Genomic DNA, 18,311 nt, shown 5'->3' with positions numbered 1-18,311 from the left:
CTTCAGTATGCAAGAGAATCTAGTATATGAGACCCCACTGCTTCTGCTAGCCAGCCTCCAGTTGAGCCAACTTCACACATGTGTTTTTATCTGTGATTCTGAACTCTCTGAAAAGGCATTCCATACAGGATGAGAGACCAGTCAAAAATGAAGATGTGGCTTTATATGATATCACATCCCAGATTGTGTGTGTCTGTGCAGTTCAGTGGGTCCACCAAAGAGTCCCCAGGAAGTGTTTGTAAGGGCTCTCATATCTTATGCAACAACCCTTTATCTATATGTGTTTCCCACCCAGGAGGGAAAAGACAATGGACAATGCACCCAGCCCATCCCTGGAGCTCAACTACTTTTTCAGGAGTTTCAACAGGCTCATTTTCTTTTATCAACTAAACCTTAATCTGCCTTTTGCAAAGGGTCCAATGAATGATGACAATAATAGCTACCATTTTTCCTAAACACTTCTTATACAGCAGTCTCTATGCTAAGAGCTTTAAAAGCTGTCTGTGAACAATGGGCAAAGACGGTCATTTATCCCTATGGGAATGAATTAATTTCTCACCAGAAGGCTTTCTGTTAGTCTCCATGGACCCATCTCATTCACAATGGGGAGATAAAATAGACATGCGATGTAAACTTGGGAACCTGCTTTTACCAACCCAGTCCCCAGGACAATCAAGGGTCAGTTGATCTACAGTTATACCTATTTCCCATGGCAGTGATGGGCACCTGATGGCACTTGTCCTTCAGGTGGATGCTAATAATGCATAATGAAAAGTCACAATTTCTCTCTTTAGTTCAAATGTGGTTTTCCACACACTGAAACAACTTTGAAGTCCCAGCCTTCCATCAAGCTGAAGGGGCAATGCTGATTTCCAAGAATGTACACTGTTCTACCCACATGGGCTAGGCATGTATTTAGACAGTCACCGTTGGCCTCTGCCTGAGTCCTCTGTGGTGGAGCCAGGCCAAGCTGCTGACCATCAGGAATCAGGTCACATCAGCACCATCTGCTCACAGACTGGTGGTTCCAAATGTTCCAACAGAACCTGAACCATGATCTCATGTCTGCAGTCAGATCCTATGGGAACCAGGGCTCTGGAGTGAGCGATGGAGGGGTAGAGTTTCCGGGGGCCTGGGCGTGATTTCCTCAGTCATCACCTCAGAAAAGAGCTGGTCTACCCTACGTGTCAAACCACGGCACTGGAAGAGAAGCCAAGAGCCACAAGATGGACTGGAAATCATCTGCCCTAGATTCCTTGCTTTGGGAATCAACACACTTGGAAACAATAAAAGAATTCAAAGTAGCAGGAAAGAAAGCCAGGTGCTTTTCCGCTTTGTTCCCAGGGGCAGGACACCAGGATTGATAATCTACTTCCTCCTGTGTCTCTTCTCTTGACACTGTCACCATCACTGAGTCTGCAGCAGACCCAGAGCCATGGATTACCTGTGCGCAGATGTGGATACTTTGTTGTTTTTATGTTGAGCTTATTCTTCTATGAATGCTTATTTAAGCAAATCTGGTCCTTAAGAGTGAAATGCTGTCTTTTCTCATTTGGTCTCCTTCCCTTCCTCTTATCCTGGCCCTCTCCCACCCTCAAAAAATTATAAATAAAAAGTCATATCTCCAAAAATGAGTCTACCACATCACTCTTGAAGTGTTTCAAAATGCCTCCTTTGGGGCACTATAAGGGTAACTATATGAGAACTGAGGGAAAAGACATTCTCCTCTCACAAGTAATAATTAAAACACATCCAACTAAATGGGCCCCTTCATGTGAGTTTGCAAGCATCATTTTCATTGGTTCACACAAAAATCTCAAAGACAGAAAAGTTATAATAGTTTCCTAATCACAACCGGAATGAAAATTCTGTTTTAAGAGAACAACGAGCTATACCACATAAGAAATCACAGAGAGAGAAGAAGTAACATGAATAGGCTTCAAAAACATTCCATCAAAATGCACTGCTTCAGGTAAAATCTGGTGCCCTACACACTGCACTTGACAGGTAAGGGCGTGGTACCTCCCCACATGGGGAGGACAGGGTCTAATGCCAACTGAAGACATGGTCCACAGGTCCTGGGAGAGAGTTTTTGAACTTCGTCTGTATTACCTTTCCTGGATTTTCAGCAGGACCCTTCAGCCTATAGTCACTCCACACCAGCCAATCTCTTCCCAGTCATAGGTAAAGCCTCAGTAGCTGGCATTCTTACCTGGGAGGTTGCCGGACACCACTTCCAACCCTCCTGCCTCCCGTGAGCTGGTCTGGGTACTGCAGACCTCAAGGCTGGCCTATCCCTCGATGTCTCCTCTCTCTTCTTCCCTCCCTGGGTTTAAATCATGACCGGGACGAGGAGGAGCCAATCAGTGGGGACTCCGGGATTTTCCTCCCTTTCCGGACTCTGTTAAGGATTGAGCAATTCATTCTCCTATTCTAACTAGGAGAAGAAAAAAAATATACATTCCCCCTTTCCTTCTTTCTTTGATTACACAGCAGCTAAAAATACCACAGGCTGTTTCCATTTAAGCAGATGCAGAACAAGGATATTAAAAAGTTTGCATGTCTCCTGGCCAGGAGCTGAGTCTCGGGTTTGAAAGTATATTTATTAAGTCTCTTTTCCACGTTTCAGACATTCCAGAACTTACTGCTTACTACTCTTAAAATAAGAAAAATCCTTTAGCGTAGAAAGAAGTCAGCAGAAACTTCCAGGGGTAGACCCCGCTTTGACCCCCCTCCTCAATCACCTCACACCTGTGAGAGGCAGGGCTCTGAAGAGGACTGAGGACAAGAAGAGAAGTCCCGGGGCTTTGGGGCGCACTCTGCCACTCACCTTCCCAGGTGCCTCCAAAATACTGGCTCCATGAGAACTCTAACCAAGGAAGGAGAGCATCATCCATCCCAGACTCCATTTTTCTCTTGCCACGTACAGACCTTCAACATTCCTATGGTGTTCCTGTGGGTCACAGGCCAACCTGCTTCACCCTCCCTTACCACTCCTCCCGGTCCTGCCCAAAGCAGATTCTGGAGGGCAGATCCACAGCACAATGGAGAGAGCCCACAGCTTTCTGGTTCATCTCCACTGCCGTCAAAGACTGGTCGAGGGAACCCAGATGGATGAGGATAGCGGGAAAGAGTTCTCTCCAGCTTTGTTACTGAGCCAGGCCCGTTCTGCTCATCAGGCCCTATACTGAAGCAACATTCTTTCAAAAGGGAAACGGCTTATGCACAAGTTAGTTGTGATGCTTAACCTTGATGGGGTTTAGAGTCACCCTGGAGACGGGCTCCTTCTCAGTGTGTCTGTGAGGACCTTTCCAGAGGTTTAACTGAGGTGGGGAGGCCCACCCTGGACATGAGTGGCACCATCCCGTGGACTTGGGTCCCAGGTTGAATGAAAACAGAGGGAGCAACACGACCATTTGTCTTTCTCTGCTTGCTGGCCACAGATTCAACATGGCAGACTCCGTACACCCCTGCCGCCACACCTCGCTTCCTGTGGTAGACTTTATGTCATCTGTGAGCCAAAATCAACTCCGCCTCCCTCAGGTTTTGTCTGTCGCGTATTTTGTTATAGAAGTGAGGAAATAACAAATGCAGCAGCTAAGGATGAAGGTGCAAAAGGAAGAGCCTCAACCCCATCTCCCTGAAAACAGGATTCAGGGGTACTTAGGATATAAAGAAGCAGGCTGTCAAGAGGCATGGAGAAAAGGTGATTGGAGGTGAGGAAAGGTGAGGTAGTCAGGGGTCAGCATATGTCTAACCAGACATCCTAGCTCTTCACTGGTGGTGTTAGCAGGATCAAAAAGCAGATGTCAAAAGGTCTTACACTTTGCACAGACCTGAGTGGAGGGGTCAGTAGTTTCAACTGAGTTGAGGTAGCAAAAGTGACCTCCAAATTCTAAAATGAAAGACGTAGGCAGGTTTTCTCTCATGACTCACATAGCAGAGGTCAGCTACAGCAAAGCTAATGGATACTAATATATCCCTTAGCTACGTGATCTCTAAATTTGGTCATAAACGCTAGTAAACTAGAGTGAGTAGAGTGTGTTCAGTCTAAAGAGGTTACTCAAGATTTCCCCCTGGTTTCAGTTTAGAGAAGAGCCCAGGGTCAAAGTGCTCAAGTTGAAAGCTTGTGTCTGTAACTGGCAGGTGACCTTTGGCTTCACCTCTTAAACTGGCTTTGTACTTTTGTCCTTGCTAAGATGCACATTTTGCATATTTTCCTGTCCCATTTTCTACTCTTTCTCCCTCTCGCTGTATTTTCTTGGTAAATAAAGCAAACTACTCCACAGCCTGAGTGTTATACTGTCTTAAAACTTCTTTCACCAAGCAACTTTGTCCATTAGTTTTTAACTTAGTGTCATTCATGTTTTCAGGACACAAAGCATAGCCAAACTATTTGCCAACTAGAACATGAATGGTCTATAGCCCAGTTCCCAGGAGAGTCTTTCCTCCCCTGAAGCCACAGGAACAGTCTGTGGTGTCTACATTTCTATTAGTATTCTGCTCTTTCAGACTTCCAGGATTGACCCGTTGAGTTCAGCTTATTGCATTCCAGAATTTCTCAAGCCCACAGTTCCAAACTCTTCAACATTCCTTCCATGAAAGAGTTCAGAATAGCTGTGAATCACCTGGTAAAAGCTTGTCAGTTAACTGTCTCCACTTCTCAGTACCAGTTTTCTGTGTTAGTATCAGTTCTCTTTGAGGTGACTGCCTGACAAGATGAACTTGGGCAGGACAGTTTATTTTGGCTCAGGGTTGAGAGGGTGTGGTCCAGCACCGTGGGCAAGGAGAATGGCAGAGTCTATGACCATGGGCACACGTGGCTGGAATACTTCATATCTTCATGTAGGCAAAGGCAGAGTAGGAAGTTAGTTTTGACTCTTCTAAGCCAACCAGGATAATTCCATAGCAGTTACTAGCGACCAGTTCAGTCAAGAACATGAAATGCACTCAGAGCAAATGAGACATAAAGGAGAATATATTTGCAAAGACTCAACGAAAACCACACACACACACACACACACACACACACACCAAATAAGAGATGAGTATTGTCCTGTCTGTATAGAATGCCTAAAGTCGTGGCATCTATGACACCTTGTGACTCCCCAGAAAGAGCACTGGCCAAAGACTAAGAAAAAGGGTCAAGGATGACTTGACAGAAAATGGGAGAAACTCTAGGAACCACAGCAGCAGTTGGGAGGTAATGAAAAAGGATCAGGAGTTCAAGGACATGAGACACTGTGAAAGATGGAATGGAAGGGAGGGAGGGAGGGAGGGAGGAGGGAGGGAGGGAGGGAGGGAGGGAGGGAGGGAGGGAGGGAGGGAGAAGGAAAGAAGAAAGAAAGAGATGAAGGAGGGAGGAAGAGAAGAAGAAAGGAAGGAAATAAATGGAGGGAATCTGGGTTTAATGACATTACCAAACTACTGAGTGAACTACCCCTGGTGTTTTCCTGGTTCAGAATTTTCTGAATTCAGAATTTTGTTTCTTAGAGCTAAAATTATTCTAAAAATTACAAAAAAAAAACAACACAATTTTTTGGTAGCAACTGGATTTATTAATGTGCTGCAAAGAATACAGACTTATGTAAGACTTCAGAAGGAGACAAAGTCACATCCTGTAACAGGCCATAACTTGGCTACAGGAAAGTCCAATTCCAAAGCTTATTGTTCTTTTAGGTCCACTGTGTTGTCTGTAAGTTAAGACCACAAAGGCTAAATATGGATTCTGTGCTGCTCTCCATTGCACAGAATGAGTCTATTTACCCACTGCTTGGACCAGAACTAGCTCTGTTGCCTTCTCTGCCCCAGTAGAATGAAGCTGAAGGATAGAAACTATGACTCTAAGGTTCGTCCTCCTGTGGCCCTGTAGGTTCAGGTATCTCCTGTTGGATTACACTGCCTCTGGAGAATAAAAGAAAGAATGAGATGGCTCACCTGAGCATCCTGATTGAGACACCAGGTGTTCGAGGAAGCTCAGACAGTATCTGCAGGACAACCTGTAATCTAAACTGCCAAACACAGAACGGTAAAAAAATCAATGATTATTTGAAGTTACTGTATTTGAAGTTTCAGAAATGTCTTCAGTATAACAATGGAAAAATGACATCAGAACCTATACTGAGAACTGGACTTGGGGACACATACTTGTAATCCCAGCATTTAGAAGGTTTAAGCCAGGGGATTGTACAATGAAAGCCATCATGGACTACATAATGAGTCCCTGTCTCAAACAACAACTCTACAACACAGCACAAAATAACAACACAAAACTACTACTATAACATCATACACAACCAGTGGACAAATTTAACATGAAACCAATTCCAACTCATCATTTTATATAGCAGTACTGAAAAACAACCCACTCTAGAACAAGCCAGAAAAAAGTGTCTGGCTCAATGACTCAACCAACATGTTATTATATCATCTTCTTTTATTTGAGAAAAATGTAGAAGAAAGCATTCCAGTTCTCGTCATCTCCCATTGTATTTGTCCTAAGAAATCACCAGAAACACAACAGACTGATGTGCTGGCTCTGAGGGAGACTAAATCAGTTATGTCTCACTTGGAGAGCTGAAGCTGGTCTGTTTGAGTTGGTTGCTATGTTCTCCTATAATGTCTCTAACTAGGATGCTACCGAATAGCTCTAAAGGAGCTGAAGACAAACCTGAACAGACGTTATTGTCAGGATATCTTGACACACATTCTATCTCCCATCCTGCAAATTATGCTTATTTTGTACCTACAAGATTGTCACACACACACACACACACACACACACACACACACACACACACACACACACACACACACTTATTTCCTTTCTAGTAAACTCTAAATTCAAGCTTCTAACAGTGCTTACCAGGATGTGCCGTCTTTGACTTGAAATGTGCAATTGCCTGTAAAAATGAACAGAATGTGGAATTCAGCAAAGTGGAAGGTTTATTATTCCTTTCAAGGCAGTGAAAGACCTTGATTCTTTTTCCATCAATATTTTCTTCTCTTGGGTCAATATTTTTTGATACCCACCTCACTAGAAGTCAATATCTTATTATTCTTTTTTGGCAATAACACTTGCTACAAGCCAGCTGCCTGAGGTATGTGGGGCCAGAGAGCTGGATTTATAGCTAGAAGCCTGGAACCTAGTGGGGATGGCAGCTTTCTTTAGGAAGCTCTTCATGTATCACTTGCACAGTGGTTGCTATTTACTAAATATTATTTTGATTATAAAAGCAATTTACTATTATAGTCTAAATAGGAAATGCAGAAAAATATAAAAAAGAAAATTAGTATTTCCTATAATTCTCAACTTTGGAGATAATCACTGTTTTTCCTGCAAATGAATACATGCATGGAGAAATATGCATAGCTCTGCACATGCTCAATAAAGACTGGGCAAATTAAGATTGCATTATATGGAAACTGTTGCTTCTTTTTATTCTTTATACAGTAATTTTGTCCTCTGTTTTCTTACCTATATTTTCAAGGCTTGCTTTCTAATGTTGCCTAACATTCTCAAATGCGTATTTAAGACATAGGGGAAAGAGATGATCACAAAAGACACAAAAATTGTGGGTGGGGTATAGAAATGCCCTGTGTATTGACCATAGAAGTTGTTAGAACTTGTTACAGAAGTTGTTATATTCATCTGTCAAGACTCACCAAAATGCATCCTTGAAGGGCTAGAAAGATGGCTATGTGGACAAGAAGAGTTGCTGCTCTTCCCAGAGGACCACAATTTTGATACCAGCACCAACACTGGGTGGCTCACAGTCACCTGTAACTCCAGCACCAGGGGATCCTATACCCTCTTCTGGCCTCTGGTCTCTGTAGACACACACACACACACACACACACACACACACACACACACACACGAATAAAAATAAGTATTTTTTAAATGAATACTTTAAAAATGTAAAGTTTGCCACGTATAAATTATACCTCACATCTGACTTAAAAAGCAAAGAGCTCTTTAAAGAATCACCATACAATTTGCCCCAGGGTTGCCTACACTCAGAGCTACTCTTCATTATCGTGGTCTTGCCAACATACAGGAATGGCCAGAAGGGTGTGGGGGTGTGTGTGGGGTGTGTATACACATGGGCATGTGTGTCCATGTACATATGTGTGTGGAAGCCAGAGGTCTTCATTCCTCAAGAGCGAAACACTTAGATTTTGGAACAAGGTCTCTCACTAGGACCCCAGGGCTGGCTGGCCAGCAAGCTCCAGGGATTCATCAGTCTCCGCCTCCCTGCACTAGCATTATAAGCATGGGCACAACAAACATTTTACTGCTGAGCTCTATCCCCAGCCCTCTCACTGGGAGATTTTTAACCAAGTTAGACAGCAACATTGTGGGTAGCAAAGCAGATACTCTGATCTAGATGGGCTTGGATGGAAAGCAAGCACCATGCTCTGTCAAAGCTCCCCTGGTGCTTTAAGAATGTACCCTTTGGGTTGAGAATCACCAGACAGCTAAGTCATAAGAAAGACAAAGGGTCAGGAGGGGATAAAATGAAATGAGCAAGTTGTACAATCACAAATTCAACAAAACAAAAATTTTATTATTCCATTGGCATTTTAGTCCTGTTTCCCCTAAAACCAAGCAATAGTCATATAAATGTTTTGTTTTTTTTACTGAGGTTCAATTCACATGTTATTATGCTCTAAGTGGTTTGAAGCAATTGTGCATTCATATGGTCACACAGCCACTACCATTAGCTAATTTGAGAACATTTCAGGAACCCCAAAAGAAACACACACACATATTAGCAGTTGTGTTCTTTTCTTCCCCAAGTTGCCTGTGACAGCTACTCGTCTGTTCTGTCTCTATGGATTTGCCTATTCTGGAAACTTCATATAAATGGAATCATGAAGTACATGCTATTTTATGACTGGCTTCTTTCATTTAGCAGAGTTGTTAAGCTTCAGCCTTGCTGCAGCATACATCAGAATTTCATATCTTTTGATATTTGAATAATATTGTTATTTATTATATACTGTATACTATATTACATGTCATCATATTTTATTTGTTCATTAATTAATCAGTGCACACTTGTGTTCATTCCAACTTGAGGTTATTATAAATAATGTAATGTGAACATTTTTATATAAAGTTTTGTGAGGATATGTATTTTTGTCTATTTTGGTTATTTACCTTGGAGTATAACATACTGGGCTGTATGTTAATTCTATGTCTTCCAAAGTAGGTGTACCATTCTTCAATTCAACAAGCAACATACCAGTATTCCAGTTTTTGCAAGACCTATAGGTCTTTGCAATCCCACTACTTTCTGTCTTTATTTATTATAGACACTCCAGTGGATGTTAAATGGAATATTGTAGTTTTCATTTTCATTGTGTAATGATTAGTGACACTGAACATTACTTATGTAATTACTAGACATCCATGTATTTTCTTTACAGAAATGTTTTAAATCCTTTGCCTATTTTTAAACTGCTGTTTATATTTTCATTGTTGAATTCCAAAACTTCTTTAAATATTTAGGGTTTTGTTTTGGCCTTTTGTTTTCATGGTTTTGCTATACAGCCCAGGCTGACCTTGAACTCAATATATTCCTGCCTCAGCCTTTCAAGTCCTGGGTGCTACTATGCCTGGCCACTAAACTCTTAATAGAAAATTAATTTGCAAATTTCTCCTCTCATTTGTTGGTTGTCTTTTCAGTTTCTTGACAGCATTCTTTTGCACATAAAGGTTTTTTTTTTTTTAATTTTATTTTATGAGGCCTAATTCCACATTCAGAGATGTCACATAAAAACCAGGCCATGGTGAGAATATTTACAATGTGGGATTCAGCAAAGGGCCCTTTCCCTTTTTGCACAATGCTGGCAGTTTATCATTATTTGAATATCACTGAACATCCCCTCAAAGTTAGTTCTACAGATAAAAAAAGATCCTTTATACCAAAGTATGGCAATACCTAGAATACTTCAAGGATGTACATTAAAAAGATGAGAGACTGCACTATCCTCCCTGAAGATGACAACAGCTGTGACAATGGGAAATTCCATTGATTTTCTTATGCACTGAGTCCCAGGCCCCCAGCTCAAACGTCCCTCCCAAGGCCATGCTTTTGAAAATTCTCCCTAATAGTCAGTGTTCAGCACTTGGTTTTGTACAGTGAGGCCACACTGTAGCAACTGTTCCATTCCACATAAGGGGAAAGCCATGGTAATGATGACGTGGTTTTCCTGTGGAACTGCTGAGGTCACCATCTGTGGTCCCAGGGGCAGTTCCTTGTGTGACTGAGGGACAGGAGCACAATAGGCTCCTCTGCAGACTGACACCCCTCCAGCCCTGCCTCTTCTCATCAGCCCCTAGCTCCAGTTTGTCCCATATTCACCCTTGCCTTCAGAGATCAAAACTTTTACTAAACATAAATTTGTGGAGTGTTGAAAAGAAGATAATTCATTGCCAGTGAATTTTGTTATTCCTTTATTCCCATTAGAGCTTGAAATTGGAGATGGTCTCTTTAAAAACTGTAAGTTCTCTCAAACATATGAAAAGGCATTGAGAAGAACACAGGTGTCCCTGCCCAGCTTCAGAAGTAAAATACAAGCATGATGAACGTTTCTGCATGTGCTGTATGACCCATGACTTCCCTCCCTCCAAGAGAGAAGCCTGTGGGCTGGAAGGTGGCTCCTCCCATAAAGTATTGCCATGCAAGTGCAACAATTTGAGTTCAATCCTCAGAACCCCTTGTGGGGAAAAAAGTCAGGTTTGATGCTACCTGCTTATACTCCCAATGCTGGAGAAGCAGACACTGGAAGAGATTTGTTGGCCAGCCAACCAATGAATGCAGGGAAGTCTAGGCCTGTGGAAGATCCTGTGTTTAAAAAGAAAAAAAAATGAGGTGGACAGCACCTAAGGAATGTCCCCTGAAGTTGACCTCAGGCCTCCACACACATGCACAAATGCCCTTTGGAACATTCAGAGGCAGAAACATCTTTGAAAATGAGATGTTTTTCCAATACATCTCTCTCTTTTTTTTGCCCCACAGAGTCTCACTTTGTAGCCCTAGATGCTGGAATTCACTGTCTGTCCCAGGCTGGCCTCGAACTCAAGGCAATTCTCCAGCCTTAGCCTCAAGCATGCTAGGATTACAGACATGAGCCACCATGCCTGGCTATCTTTATATTTTTATTACATGTCTATATGGAGCTTAAATACAACCTCTCTTCTGATGTACATTTTTATTTCCATACACTCTACCATTTTAATTTTGAAAATAACAAGTTTGAAATGATGAACTGGTATTTAAAAGCCATATATCCAGTGCTAACAAACTAATGACTGTTTTAAGGTGGTTGCTGTGTCATCTCATGCTAATTGGTTTGCATAGCGCACAGTATATTCTCACATTACTGGCATTTTCTCCTTATTTGTACTTCTCTGTTCCTTTCTGTCTGGTATTTTATTATGCAGATGTTTTTCATTTTAATTTGCTTAACTTTATCATCCTTTCCCTTTACGGTTTGCTCTGTTTGTGGCTTATTTAAGAAGCATTTTCCTATCCTTAGGTCATGAAGATAGTCAGCTATATTGTTCTACAGAGGCTTTTAAACTGCATTTTAACACGTGTGGGTCTATTATACATCTGAAATGTATTTTTGTCCAAGGTAAAGAAAGTAGTCAATACTTTTTCTAAATGGATATCGAGAGGCCATAAATGATGCCGAAACAACTGGACATCAGTGAAGAGAAACATGTATTTGCTCCTCTGGTATTCCATGCCCCCTTTCCTTTTCCAAGGGTCCATTCACACATAGCTTTGACTCTCCATTCTCCACTCTGGTCTAATGGTCTATTTGGCTAGTTTCCAACGATGCCTACATTATTCTGTTCCATAATAAGTCTATATATTCTATTAAGTGTGTCCCACCATTGTACCATGTCTTTTCTTTGGGACCACCAACCAGCTCCCAAATCATGACTAGGAGACTTCTTATTGGTTATGAATGTTCAGCCTAGCTCAGGCTCATTTCTGGCTAGCTTTTTTTTCTTTAACTTAAATTATCTTGTTTCTCTTTATCCACCACTTTGCCTTGGGGATTTTTATCTTTTCTTTCTCTGTGTCCTGCTTTTCCTGCTGTCTCTATGACTGGCTGGCAGCTCTCTGGCTTCTGGCCCCAGGCATGTCCCCCTCTTTCCCATCATTCTCTTCTCATTTTCTTCTTCTTTTCTCTCCAGCCTAGAGTTCTTCTTCTACTTATTCTCTCTGCCTCCCAGCCCCGCCTATCCTTTCTCTGTCTAGTTATTGGCTGTTCAGCTCTTCATTGGACCAATCAGGTGCCTTAGGCAGGCAAGGTGAAACAAATGCAACTCATCTTTACATAATTAAACATACATCCTTACACCGTTACACAAATGCAGCATAAATAAATGTAATATATCTTTACACAGTTAAATTATTTTGCAGCAAAAATGAATGTAACACATCTTTGCCTAGTTAAAATAATATTCCACAACACACCATCTCAATCTTCAGGTTGCCAAAGTCTATGAAAACCTTTACTTGGATTTGATGGAAGTAGTTCTCAATTGTAGTTCTATTCAGAAAATGTCATGGGCTGCACAGTACTCCCCAGATCTGTATCTTGAAGTCCTAACTCTAAATACCTCAGAATGTCACTGTTAGTTGGAGAAAAGGTCTTCAAAGAGATAATAAATTTTAAATAAGTCATTAGGGTAGGTTCTGATCAAATCTAACTGGTGTCCTTCTAAAAAAAGGAAAGTAAGATGTAGGTAACACATAGAGAAGGCTATAGCCTATATAAAGACATAGAAAGAAGGCAGCTGGCCATCAGGAATAAGAGCCTCAACAGAAACTAACCCTGCTAATACCCAGATCCTGACCCTCAACCTGCTAAATCTTCGAGCAAACAAAATCCTATTGTGTAAGCTACTTGGCCTGAGGTGCAGACTAAGTGTCCCTTTCTGAAATGCTCAGAATAGGAGGGCTTGAGAATTTTCTTTAAATTTGGAATGTTACCAGAGCTATCACTGGGTGAGCATCCCTCATCTGAAAGTCTCATATCTGAAATATTCCCAAATCTGAAGCTGAAATCAGGAAATGTTGATGTAGCAGTAGTATTAAGGTTGTTTGTTTGTTTGTTTTTTGTTTCTTTTCCTTTTAAATCTACAAATACAGTATTTTACTCCCCAAGTTGAGTCAAGCAACAGAAACATGTGCAGGACTCAGAAGACTTATAGATAGATGAATGGGCAAATGAACACACAGTAGGTCCAGACAGATGAGCAGGCGCATGGGTAGGTGGTAATTTGACTAAGCAGTGTCGGTAGTGGGGTCTACACTGGGCTGAAAGCCCTGGGACAAGCAGGACTGCCAGACTCTTGATGTGTACATCAGTGGTGTTGCTTTCACAGAGATATCCTCCTCTTCATGGGGTCTAGGTGAGGGACTTGCACCCTTTCTGTAATCTTGTATATTTGTAAGCTCTTGGGCACCATTTTCCTGCAATTATTTTGAAATACTCATGTACCCATATAGTCCCATATTTACCTTGATAAATTTATACTGTAGCACTCTTTCTTTTTAGGGATAAATTGTTTATCATTATGTACCATGCAGATAGTGCCTGTCCTGTTTGTGTGCCCACCAACGTACAGAGTCCTCCTATCTCTGTGTTCGTACTCCAGCTGGAGTTAAAAGCTGCTTGAACGGCTGGAAAGTTGGCTCAGCAGTGAGGAGCACTTGTTGCTCTTTTGGAGGACCTGAGTTTAATTCCCATCACCCATATGATGGCTCGCAACCATCAATAACTCCAGTTCCAGGGTACCTGACATCCCTTTCTGATTTCTGTGGGCACCAGGCAGGCATGTGGTACACAGACATACATTCAGACAAAACATTCATACACATAAAACAAAATAATTTTAAAAACCTGCTTGTTAAAAGGAGTCTCTTGGGACAAGATACAGCTTGAAAAAAAAAAACAACATCATTTTACAGAGCGAGAAAAGCCTCATCTAAGCATGACTCGATCAAGGCTTAATGCAGCTCCAGACACAATGGATGGTTAATAGACACCAGAGACTCTGGGAATTCCTCTCCTGGAAAGGATGCCAGCTACTCTCCTGCCTTCTAATCCTCTCTAGTATTTGTGCTGCTGCACACATCCTCAATAAACCACTCCGCAGGAGAAAGTTAAATTGCTAAAAATTACTCTCTGTTCACTGAATAAGATGTCTTGCCTGAAGTAATGAAGCACCTGCTGCTACTGTCTGTCTTAGCAGCTATAGATCCGGGACTAAGCCAGGTGCAGAGGTGTGACAGGTGGAAGACACAACCCTGCCTTAGAAGGGATGTAGAGACCCCTGAGGGAAACAGGAGCACAAAGGTCTAAGACAACAGGGTCCAAAGGTCAGCGCTCAGACCTGCCTCCACCTCTGAGAAAATCCTGAGCTTCCAGAGTTACAGGCAAGCACCAATGATGCCGGTGGCCTGGGGCATCAAAGCAGCATGTTTTTCAGAGGAACACAGTGCCTCACATGCATCTCCAAAGCCAGGGGACCAATGACACTACTGCTTCCTACCTCACTCCAAAGCTCAGACAAATGTTTCTCATTGGTAGAAGTGTTAACTGGACCTTTAGATTCATTAAGCACACTGCATGGTTTTGTATTTTAAAAAATTAAGAAACTGACATTAATCAAAGAAAGTTGTATTTATATATAATTTAGCCAAAGGAGGGGTTATCTAGTTTCCTCTCCCACTGAATTCATTGTCATCTTACAAAGACCAGAATATATGCAAATGTACTGTAAACAGTAAGATGAGCTAATTGGTCTTTTTAGGGATGGAGAGAGAGTAGGGGTAAGGATTGAGACCTGGGCACCAGGTTGTCACCAACAGGCTTTTTGTTTGTTTGGTTTGTTTTTAAATTTAAGTCTGGGAAGAGAAAAACATTGTTTAAAATTTCCCCCATTCTAAAAGAAAATAATTAATGTAGACGAGTTGGTGATGTAGGATTCTCATCCACTATGGGCCTGGAAAGTTCTTTGTCTGTAATTCAAATTTTTAATTTATTTTTTGAGGACTCTACATTGAGTACTGTGTTTACATCCTTCTCTCCTCCTTCCTCAACTTCCTCCTGTGTTGCTCCGATTCCTCAGATTCATGATCTCTTATCTGTTCATTGCAGCTGTTTCTATATATATCAATTTCTAAACACAGCCTGCTGAGATCACTTAGTGTTGTTCATGTGTACTGAAGGCTGACTTCTTGGGATAACCTTGGTTAAAACATTAGGAGGTTCATCCACAGAGAAGATTGATTCTTCCTCTCTTAGAAACCACTAAACACCCATAGCTCTTCTTCCCCATCAACACTGGCATGTCAGCTGGTGGTGTCACATTTTAAGCTTGTTTAGACCTCCTGTGTGTGGCTTTTCTGTCATCTGCAGAGGACACTACCTCTTAGCAGATGTCCTATCCTGATCTTCTGGATCTTATAGCCTTTGCATCCCTCTTCTACAATCTTCTGTCAGCCTTAGGTATGGAGGTTGTGTTGTAGATAGATCATCCGGGAAGTGGGCACAGCCTCCTTTCAAGCTGTTGGTCAGAGGAATCCAAGAGACCCCAAAAACACTGAACGCTATTGCCATGGCCCTTGGTTGCCACCCAGAAATTGAAGGTAAAACCCTGTTACTTTGGACAGAGGACTTGGAAAGAATTGAGCTGGAGCTGACATGGAAGCCTTCTCCCTGAGGATAAGCTCTCAGAGTACCAGAAAGAGCTATGCAAGCTGCCAAGGGAGAAAAGCAATCAATAGTCCTCCTCAGCTACAATCTTTGTGAACATCAACAATGGCCACAATGGCAAGGTGTCCTAAAACGTACAATAGTGGCACTCAAATCCTGGGGGTAACCAACGGCCATCCTAGTTGTACTTGAGGCCCACTCAGTAGGAGGGAATTCGTGATAGGCATGGCAAACATAGCTAATGCATGTGGCTGGTGAGACCAAGGACCCTAAAGGAGAACCAGCTAGAGCCACTTAGCTAAACCAGTGTAGCTTCTAACTGTATTGTAAGTACTTAGTGCTATATCCACAAGTAACTGTAGCTCTTACCCCTTATCGAAGAAGCTTCTTTTTGCAGCAGATGGAGACCATTACCGGAAGCCACAACTGGCCAAAATGCATAATTCCATTCTTCATATAGATGCATAGTACAAGCCTTTCATTTCTTTCTTTAGAGGCCAGCTTCAAGATCCAGACTCTGCATCCCTGTTAAACACATTCATTTTGCAAGTGAAAAAAGGTGATAGGCCGAGAGCCGGGGGAGGGGTCTGAGTGTGGAGTTGAGGCTTCTCAGCAAAAGCAGCTTTTACTAGCCAGCTTCAAAGTGGAGCACTGCAGCAAAGGACTTGGGAAATGTAGTTCTCTGGCTTTCAGCCTCCCAAGTAAGAGTAGAGACAGTGAGAAAGCTCAGCAGGGGCTGCCAACCCTGACCACTTGAATTCTAAATTCAAATCCAGGAAAAAGATTCCTGCGGGTTGTCCTCTGACCTCTACACACATTCAGTGGTATGTACACACACACACACACACACACACACACACACACACACACACACTATTAATAATAATGTAGTTAAAATAAATAAAAGATAGCATAGAGAGATGATGGCATGATGTTGTCAGTAGATAATCTAGCATCACAGATTTTAAGTGTAAACAGAGAAAGACAATATTCCAAAGCAGCTCATCTTTACTGAGGACTTAAGCAATATAATCTGTGCCTAAATACAGATGTTGTCATATGATTTGGAGTCTTTAATGTCCTATTTAGTATCTGCTGCTAAGCACTGGGCTGGGCACATGGGATTTTAGATAATAAAAAGCTACTAAAGATTCTTTACAAGGAAAGACTTTTTATTGTATTAGACTTTTACTGTAGGAAGATTTTTAAATTAATTTTTAATCAGCACAGAAAATATTAGTTTTCATTATGACATTCCATACACATATATCATTGCACTTTGTTTATATTCATCCCACCCCATTCCTGCTCTCCCCTCTCAATAGTCTCTCTCCCTCTAAAGTCACCTTATGCTTTTGTCATATATGAAATATAGGTTCTGTTTATAAGAGTAAGTGTAAGATTTATCTCTTTCTCTCCCTTCTCCTCTCCCTTCCTTTTAGACCTCTTCTCCCTCTTTAGGATCCCTTCTACTTTCACATCAAACACACACACACACACACACACACACACACACACACACACACACACACACACACACACATACACACACACACATACACACACACACAGACACACATACATACACATATACAGACACACATATACAGACGCAAGACACATGTACATACACACATCTACATATACAGACACATGTTTTCCACATATCAAGGGAAGTATGCAATATTTGTCTTCTCAATCTGGCTTACATACGTGTTCACATACGTGATGGGGAAGATCATTTTGAAAATGTGTCAACTGAGCTGAAACGGCCAATACTTCAATGTCAGGAGATGATGAGGCTCTAGTACATGTTGCTTTTGTATCTCAGTGTTTTCAAATATCCCACAGTGAGTGTACATTCCATTTCTCAGTGGGGAGAAAGTCTCAAGAAAAAAGGCAGGAGATCAAACTCACAGCGGTGTGTAGGAAGTTCATGCTCTGATTTATGATGTAGCCTTTCCCTCACCCAGGATTCCCTGTCCTTCCCCTCAGCTGAGACTCTCCTCCCAGCTGCCATTCTTCTGACACAGTGGCCATCATTCTTGTCAGAATGCAAGCCCCACAAGGGCAGGAAGTTCACAGCTGTCACCACACAAACACTCTGGGAATGAGTTAATACTGGCTTTAAAGGACATTAAGTCTGGAGCTACACACATCAGTAAGGAGGTGCTAACAGTAATATGGACCAGAGAAGGAAGGTGCCCAAATTGAAGAAAGGGAAAAGTGATGGAAGAGAGAAAAGAGCATGGAGATGATGTTGTATAGAATCTCTACAACCTAATAACTACTTGTATTCTTTTAATAAACAGCAGAGTGGGGGAACATTCTCGAGGAGAACTGGGAGGGATTGTTAATGGATTAAATGCATGCATGGTAGAGAGTTTTCTTTTGGATAGCCAGGCACATAATAGCATTTCCTGAGATATGCAGACAGGTGTGGGGGGAGAAATCAATAGCTCCACTTTGGGATGAGAAGGTGCAAGGAGGAAGGCATGGTGGATCCTAGGCTCTACCTTAGGGCTCATTCCCTTGAGCTGGAAGAACAGACAGTAGAT

The 18,311-nt window shown here is 41.9% G+C and overlaps 1 protein-coding gene across 1 annotated transcript in view; it reads right to left on the bottom strand.

The window, feature by feature from the left end:
- Tnn (tenascin N) overlaps positions 1 to 16,136 on the bottom strand; it is an 85,155-nt gene extending 69,019 nt beyond the window's left edge. Inside the window, 3 exon segments of the mRNA XM_036201840.1 lie at positions 5,938 to 6,011; positions 6,866 to 6,902; positions 16,123 to 16,136. The gene's annotated coding sequence lies outside the window, so the exon portion shown is untranslated.
- Between the last annotated feature and the right edge of the window lie 2,175 nt (positions 16,137 to 18,311).

Source organism: Onychomys torridus, chromosome 11 (assembly GCF_903995425.1).
Source record: "Onychomys torridus chromosome 11, mOncTor1.1, whole genome shotgun sequence".
NCBI lineage: Eukaryota > Metazoa > Chordata > Mammalia > Rodentia > Cricetidae > Onychomys > Onychomys torridus.
This window is presented reverse-complemented; position numbering and strand designations above follow the sequence as displayed.